Here is an 8,951-nt window from a genome sequence, read left to right on the forward strand (position 1 = left end):
CGAAGAGGAGAGATCCCTAATAGCACAAGGACGTCCAATGGACGTCCATTGGACGTCCTTCACGGACTTTAGGGACGTCCTTTGGACGTCCGTTTTCGTCCGAGGAACGTCCTTTATACGTCCTATTTTGGTCCAAATGTCGCGCTACCGAACGTCCATTGGACGTCCATCTAAGGTCCGAGGGGACGTATATTGGAACTTAATCGGACGTAAATTGGACCTTAATCGGACGTCCTAGGGGACGTAAATTGGACCTTAATCGGACGTAAATTGGACCTTAATCGGACGTCAATTGGACCTTAATCGGACATAAATTGGACCTTAATCGGACGTCCTAGGGGACGTAAATTGGACCTTAATCGGACGTAAATTGGACCTTAATCGGAAGTAAATTGGACCTTAATCGGACATAAATTGGACCTTAATAGGACGTAAATTGGACCTTAATCGGACGTAAATTGGACCTTAATCGGACGTAAATTGGACCTTAATCGGACCTTAAGCGGACGTAAATTGCACCTTAATCGGACGTAAATTGGACCTTAATCGGACGTCCTAGGGGACGTGAATTGGACCTTAACAGGACGTCCAATTTTGGTCCAAAGGCCAAGTTGCCAAACATCCAATGGAGGTCCACCTAACGTCGGAGGGGACGTTCGGTGGACGTCATTTGGGCATTCATAGGATGTCCCAGTTTGGTCCAATGTCTTGCTGCTGAACATCCATCTAACGTCCTGGAACGTCATTCGGTGGACGTCTAGCGACGATATTCAGACCTGTGGAGAATGTATTGTGGGAAATAAAAAATATATTTTTTAAGGAACTTATATTTCATCTTATATCAAATTACAATTATTGGATATTACATTATTTACATTAAATTACAATACACTTCTCCAAGAAATTAACGCACCACCTTAAATATGGGGTATATTTGATGTCTCGTATTTCCTAAACCTGTTGTCCCATCTAAGTGATGTTTTTATAATATTATAGCCTAGGCTATAGGTTACCTCCTTAAGCTTGTCATGCACAGGGAGCTATGCTGTAATATATGTATATTATATCATATCGCTCTCTATAGTAATGTGATATAATATATATTACAGTATAGCTCCCTGTGCATGACAAGCATAAGGAGGTAACATATTCTAGGGCCTAGGCTAGAATATTATAAAAAAATCACTTAGATGCAACAACAGGTTTAGGAAATTCGAGACATCAAAAATGCCCATTTTTTAAGGTGGTGCGTAATGGGCTGTATTTACAGGGTGTAACAAAAATACAGGTCATAAATTAAATCACATATTCTGGGACCAAAAATAGTTCAAATGAACCTAACTTACCTTGTACAAATATGCACATAAAAAAAAGTTACAGCCCTTTGAAATTACAAAATGAAAATCGATTTTTTCGATTATATCGAAAACTATTAGCGATTTTTTATTTAAAATGGACATGTGGCATTATTATGGCAGGAATATCTTAAAGAAAAATTATGGTGAAATTTGTGCACATAAAAATTTTATGGGGGTTTTGATCCCTTAAATCCTCCCAAACTTTTGTGTATGTTCCAATTCAATTTTATTATTGTGGTACCATTAGTTAAATTCAATATTTTTGTTTCTTAGTATTTTTCAGATAAGGCAGTTTTTATCGAGTTGCGACTTCTTTTTTAATATGTCCACGTAAAAATTTTATGGGGGTTTTGTTCCTTTAAACCCCCCAAATGTTTGTGTATGTTCCAATTAAACTATTACTGAGCTACCATTAGTTAAACAGAGTGTTTTCAAAACTTTTTTGCCTCTTTGTATTTTTTCGATAAGGCACGTTTTATCGAGTCTGGCTTCTTTTTTAATATGGTTCAAAATATACCTAAAAATGTAAAGCATAAATAAGTTTGCATATTATTACCAAGTCTCCATAATCGTACTTAACCATATACAAATATGTGGTGGATTTGACAAATATTCAAAATATTTCGATAAAAATTGACTTTTTGAAAAAGCAATAAGAGGCAAAAAAGTTTTTAAAATGTTGTTTAAATGGTAGGTACTACAATAATAATTAAATTGAAACGTGCACAAAAGCACATTGTTTTCGATACATTGGAAAAAATCACTTTTCATTTTGTAACTTCAAATGAGTGATAAAGGCACAGAGACTTAGATCACGAGGTCACATTGAAAGGATGCCAAAAACGAGGACTCCGAAAAGGGTACTAAACTACACTATAGCTTCAAGAAAGAGAAGAGGAAGACCGGAAAATAGATGGAAGCAAGAGGTCGAAAAAGATTTGGAAAGAATGGTGTTACAGGGTCAGAAAAGAAAAATGAATAAGAGGAAGGAATGGAGAAAAATCACATATCAAGCCAGAGAAGATCTCAGTACATAAAGAAACGTGAAAATGAAGAAAAAAACAAACTTTTCAAGCCATGGGCCTCTAAGGCCCTTGGTGCTATTAATATATAACTTCAAAGGGCTGTAACTTTTCTTTTGTGCACATTTGTACTAAGGTAAGTTAGGTCCAATCAAACTATTTTTGGTCCCAGGATATGTGATTAAATTTATGACCTGTATTTTTGTTACACCCTGTATATATATATAAAGGTTATATTTGGTTCTTGGGACATCAAAGTATATTTTTTAGACATTCCCTGGATATAGTCACTGATGTGACATACCTCCGATTTGTTTTTTCATGAGTTTTTTTAAGAGAGACTAAAAACTTTTTTTATGGTCACCTCCTGTTTTCATATATTTTTTGACATGTTTTGTAGTAAATTCAACTATTTATTTACTACAAGACATGTCAAAATTTACATGTGAAAGCAGGAGATGATCCTAAAAATGGTTTTTCGTCTCCTACAAAATTCATGAAAAATCAGATAGGAGAATTTGTACATTGCAATTCTCTGATGTTTGGGAAAAAGGGCTTAAGTCAGAAATGCACATCGATAATGTTTTGATGATTTCTGGACCAGAAAAATCGGCTCTTTTTATTGGTACATACAGTTTACGTCTACAACAGTTTTTTGCTGGTCCAGAAATCATCAAAACATTAGCAATGTGCAATTCTGACTTACGCCCTTTTTGTCAAACATAAAAAAAAGCAATCTGGTCATAACTGACCAATGAGCAATTTTAATTTAACCTAAATTACAACTGTTTCTTAAAATGAAGAGCTTACCCGATACTGTCTCTTATCTAATCTAACAAGATCGTGCACTATTCTAACATACACAGCCACATCACGCACTATGCTCTGCTTTTCACTATCACCTATCACTCAAACTAGTTCAAAAGGCTTTGTCCTCTTCAATCTTCTAGTTTGCCCAGTAGTATCGAGGAGCTGGATTTCCTGTTGTTTGTCGGGATTCCTGCTATCTTCTTGATGATTATATCCAGGTTCCATTCCTAGGTCTTAATATTTGTTTATAAAGTAATAACTTATTATGCATGGACAATGTTGAGTTTCTTCCAATTAGCCAATACACTTTTTATATCTTTATTTTGGTTATATCTGGTTTTTTGTAGACCACTTTCAGCTGATTCTAAAAAAAATTAAAATGAACGGTAATTTTTCTATTCTTTACAATTAAAAATCAAAATATTTACAGGTAATACATGCATAAATGATTCGTTTCATAAAGAAAATTGAAAACGGATTTTATAATACTTACATAATTGTTTAAGAGATCCAGCCATAGCCAAAACTAGCATAAATACTAAACAGTACAGTTGAGTACAGCAAAAAAAAGCCACTAATTTCCATTTTTCACCCCCTTATCGATGCATTTTTTTCCAATCAAAATTTTTACTAAATTTTTAGGTTATCTTATGATGAAAATGAAATAAAATGACTTGATGACCAATGACCACGCGACGCTACATAGATACTCGCGCGGCAAATTTGAAAATGAACGCAAATTGAATAGTAAATGGCCTCTCTTTAGAGTATGGAAAATTTTACCCCTCCAGGAGGACATTGTACTCTTTTCATAGAATATCTTGTGGTAACTTTCCAGCCATAATTTAATCAGATGTTCACGGAATAGAACTTTGATAGTAGAATTCCTGGAATGTTTTGTTGTTAGGGGAAACTTTTATTTTATTTATTCTTGAATATTTCCTGTTGTTAAACATTGTAACCAATAATTTACAAATAAGATTTTCATTACATTACATGAAATCAAAACATGTTTTGGATATTAAACTATATAGTTTATAATTGTAATAATTTAATATACAATTTTGAATTAAGATTTAATCTTTTCGATTTAAACTACAGTAAAACTTGTGTTACCGGCCCCCTGCCAACACCGGCCACCTGTACTAACGGCCAGTTTAAAAATTCCCCACACTAATTACAGTAAAACCTGTCAGTAACGGCCGCTAAAAATGAAAAAGCTATTGGACGATATAGAAAGGTGACCAGTATTGCCAGTTTTTGTAGTCTAGATATAATTGGTTTGGGGAATTTTTAAACTGGCCGTTAGTACAGGTGGCCAGTAACACAGGTTGTACTGTATATCTAGGCTACAAAAACTGGCAATAACGACCACTTTTCTATATCGGCCAATAGTTCTTTCATTTTAGTGGCCGTTAGTGACAGGTTTGACTGTATTTCATTAACGTAAAGTTAACGCAAGTTAATATTTTATTGAATTATTTTGCTATTTGATCCCGTAATTGGTATTGGGATAAACCACGGTTCTTAGACATTACTACGGTTGCCTAAATCGACTAACCAATGAACATTAAGGGTGAGATTACGTCACGAGAGTTTACTGTCATTTGAATCGTAATATGATTTTTTTCGAATCCTGAGAAAACCAAGTATTTTAGAAAAATTTAAACGCAGGATGCAAGATTACATTATTACCGAGGGCGGAAAGCCCCTTAGAATAAACAAGCAGATTCTATTGAATGAAATATTTGAAATTAAAGATCACACTTCTCTTTTATTTTCAGCCCTGTAACTTATTAATATAAACATTCTAGAAGTTTTCAGGGACTTTCAGCCCTCGGTAATAATGTAGTCTTTCATTCTGAGTTTAAATTTTTCAAAAATATTTATTAGTTTTCTCAGGATTCGAAAAAAATGAATACAATTAAAACACATTGAGAATTTTGACATGCGTCAAAATTTTGCATTAACTCAATGTAAAATTCTGAACTGTTGAATTCCAGCTTCCCTAATAATTATTGTACATCAAAAGACATTAGAAACTATTTGTAGAGGATTGAAATCTGTATTGGAAATAACTGTTAATATTGGTCTACGTAATTAAACATATTCCAAAATTTTGTAAAAATGTAATACATTTTAGTTTTCAGCCCAAACTTAGGCCACACACAATGCAATAATGTTCACATTTTTGAACTGTCAATATTTTTATTTTATCATCTATTGTTTAAAAACAATACAGTTGATAAGATACTCTCAGTTGCGGAGAAAGGATTAATAATAAAGATTTTTTTATTCAGTCAATGGTGTGAGCACTGTCAGTTAAATAGTAACGTGTGGCCTTACTTTTACACGCATACCTATTGTGGCAAATGTATCATATTTTTCAAAATTTTGGAATGCATTTAAATCGTAGAACAATTTTAACTTTTGATTTTAATACAGATTTTAATTCTCTACAAGTATTCTCTCATGACTTTTGATGTAAAATAATTAGGAAAGCAGGAATTCAACAATTCAGAATTTTACATTGAGTTTTCTATGGCCCTTTTTACGATTCACCACCCGGTATAAGACAAAAAGTGTACTATTTGTCTAATTATTTCATAATAACACAAATAATACACATATATACACAATAACACACATTCAATGATCGAAAATCATTTAAAAATATGGGAATGTAAACTCTTGTGACGTAAAGTCAAAAATATAAGTCTCCCCACCACCGTCGGACAAGACAACCGTAATAAAGTCTAATAACCGTGGGGATAAACCGTAATCGTACCCCTTCCTAACTGCCAAAGTGTCATGGCCGCCGTCGGGACCTATTGTGCTGACATTTACAATGTTTACATATAGAAAAGTTTGTTTTTTTCTGCTTATAATGCCGTTTTCTAAAGATATTAGTGAACAAAATCGATTTGCTAACAATATTTAATATATTTTAAATGTGCTAAAATTGGATTCAACAGCAAAAGTCGCATAAATAACATATAAATGACGAATTTGTTTACCTATTACAAATGGGGTTATGTGGTTGTAACTGTTTATTTTGGGAATAAAATGAAAATGATCAATTAAACGACTGGAAAACTGTAAGTATTACAATTAAAACATGTTTATCCTATCACAAGAGTTCACTTCATTTTAAGAAAGCTAATTATTATTATACAATAGACATTTATAAACTGCCATGTACTTTTAAGGTTACTTTTGATCTGTTTTCAAAGCTTATGATTAAATGTTACCTCTTTATTAATTAGATTTGCCAACAAAAGATGCATGATTAAGGCCAAATGCAATTCCTTTGCTAAAGTCATAAAAAAAGTACAAATACAGTTAAAAAAATTATTTTAAAAAGGTCTCTCAAAAGACATGAAAATTATACAACTCAAAAAACTAGAGAATGTAAAGAAAGCCAGGTTATTGGAAATGGAATTCCTGTTTAATTGAAAGCCAGTAAACTATCCAAGACTTTTCAGAATCAAATGTGTCAACTTGTAAAACGATTCTTCTGACATTTTTAGTAAAAACCAGATTATCCTCAAGAAAAATTCTGTTTTAAGTGAAACTCAAAGTCATATATATAAATATAATTTTGTGAATGTGTCATCTTTGAATGAAACAAATTTTTTACCTAAACAAATAAATGTTTGGATCTAATTAAAAACAATGCTGAATCAAGTACAGTAGAAATACAATCCTTTGAACTTCTAAATGTGATTGTTAAAAGTGTCGAGATAGCTACTGCATAGGGATTCGAAAGGGATAGACTTGTTATGAACGCACTTGATCATGTACTTCTTACTGTTATAAAGTTGAAACAAAACTTATTTTATGCTTTCTTATCAGTCACTTTTAATTGTGTATCAACTTTACGTGGTACATCGTGCAAAAATTGCTAAAATGCAAACATTATATTTATTTTCTTTGTTACATTGGATACTATGATTGAATGTATTCCTCTTTTAGATAGTGAAGTGAAGAACATCTTGAAGTTCCAATGATGTTTCAAGATGAATCGAAATAATGGTTGTATGTTAGAAGGACAGAGAATACGAAGAAATGTTATTGCTGCATACTTAGTGTAGTGAAATACAAACTTCAAACATTATAATATATTTTTTTATTTCAAACATTTCATATGATTATGAAAGAACATCTTCCTCTTTAAAACAATGAAGAAGTGAAGAACATAATAAAGTTCCAACGAAAATGATTCCAGATGAGGAAAATCGAAATAATGGTTGTATGTTACGTGTATAGAGAATACGAAGAAATGTTATTGCTGCAAACTTAGTGTAGTGAATTAAAAACTTATTGTCAAATACAAATCAATTTATTTCATACTTTTATAATATATAGTGGTACAATTTTATATGTGTTCAAATAAAAATATTAATAAATAAAATACAATAAACACAAATCATGTATATCTTACAATGAATTACAAAATCAAAAATTAATTACAAAAATATCAAAATAAATCTAAAATATTAAAAAGTAACCCATAATTTTTATAGTACCTACATACTTTGGTTGGTACTCTAATAATTTGGAAATCCATTAAAGTTTGTAGATGGAAATTGCAGGTATCTAAAAAATATATAAAGTAACTCAACAATCTCTTTTCAATTAGGGTTGCAGTTGATAAAGATGAATGACCCTTGCTCGGGAAATCAAATGTATCTAAAAAAAATTAAGTAACAGCTTTCTAACAAAACAATCTTAGCACTAAACGGAAACAAAGATACTGGTAAGTATTAAAACATTTTTTGAAAAATCTTTCTGAAAGTGAAAATAAAGACTACTCTCTATGGGAACAACTAAAACTGGGTATGCTTTACAAAAAATGTGTATCCAGAACAAACTTCTTCTCTATAAGGCAATACTACTACAAGTCTGGATGTACAGGATTTAATTCTGGGGAACTGCCAGTAACACATAATATGCAAAGACTACAAAGATTCCAATCCAAAGTCTTTCATGATGTCCGATTTTTTTAGTACCACTACCAAATATCACGCTAAACTTAAAATTCTTACAATGAAGATAGCTAAAGCTTGAGTACACATAGATAGATCCAACCAAATAAATAAAAACAATTAATGTATGTAAAATGTATGTTAGTCTTCTTCCACTTGCAGAAGATATTTTCAGTTGTTTGTGCCACTGTGAACTTAAGATCTCTAATATTAACCGATGATAAATTTATGAAAACTGATTTTAAATATTAAAAACTTTCAGAGATATTTCAATTTTCGAAACATCTTATAAAAGAGTGAAAAATATTCAGAGACACCTTACAGCCATAAACCAGTAAAACTAAAATATTTAATGTTTTTGTATAAATTAATATTAATATTTATGAACTTTTCAAATATATCTTTAAAAATTTTATGATAAATAAAATGTTTTTGAGTAAAGGCAATATTTTTTTTGTATGGTAATAGAAAAGATTAATATTTGAAATCATATACAGCATCACATTTTATAAATCTTTATCTTTTTATTATAAAAATAGTAATACCGTGTGTCTACGGATGGGGTGCCCAAGAGGAAAAACTTTTTTATTTTCAATTTTAGCGAAAAATGTCATTCTTGATAAAAACTTTTGCTTGTTCTAAAACCCCATAAAATGAACTAAAATTCAAGTTTTTCAAATCCTGCTTATTTTTATAGCCAATTTTATGTAAATCCCTATAAATTTTTGCACTAAGTTCGAAATTGTAACAATAATAACTTGGGAGAACAACCC

General features: G+C 31.4%; 2 long non-coding RNA genes across 2 annotated transcripts; one reads left to right on the forward strand and one right to left on the reverse strand.

Annotated features, from left to right (window-relative positions):
- Window positions 1–1,774: 1,774 nt before the first annotated feature.
- LOC126882152 (uncharacterized) lies at window positions 1,775–5,968 on the reverse strand. Its single transcript, XR_007697177.1, has 2 exons — window positions 3,684–5,968; window positions 1,775–3,554 (listed from the first exon to the last, which is right to left on the reverse strand). It is a non-coding gene; the product is annotated as an uncharacterized LOC126882152 (long non-coding RNA).
- Window positions 5,968–7,619, forward strand: LOC126882158 (uncharacterized). Its single transcript, XR_007697185.1, has 2 exons — window positions 5,968–6,288; window positions 7,166–7,619. It is a non-coding gene; the product is annotated as an uncharacterized LOC126882158 (long non-coding RNA).
- Window positions 7,620–8,951: the final 1,332 nt, after the last annotated feature.

Source organism: Diabrotica virgifera, chromosome 3, assembly GCF_917563875.1.
Source record: "Diabrotica virgifera virgifera chromosome 3, PGI_DIABVI_V3a".
NCBI classification, from domain to species: Eukaryota; Metazoa; Arthropoda; class Insecta; order Coleoptera; family Chrysomelidae; genus Diabrotica; species Diabrotica virgifera.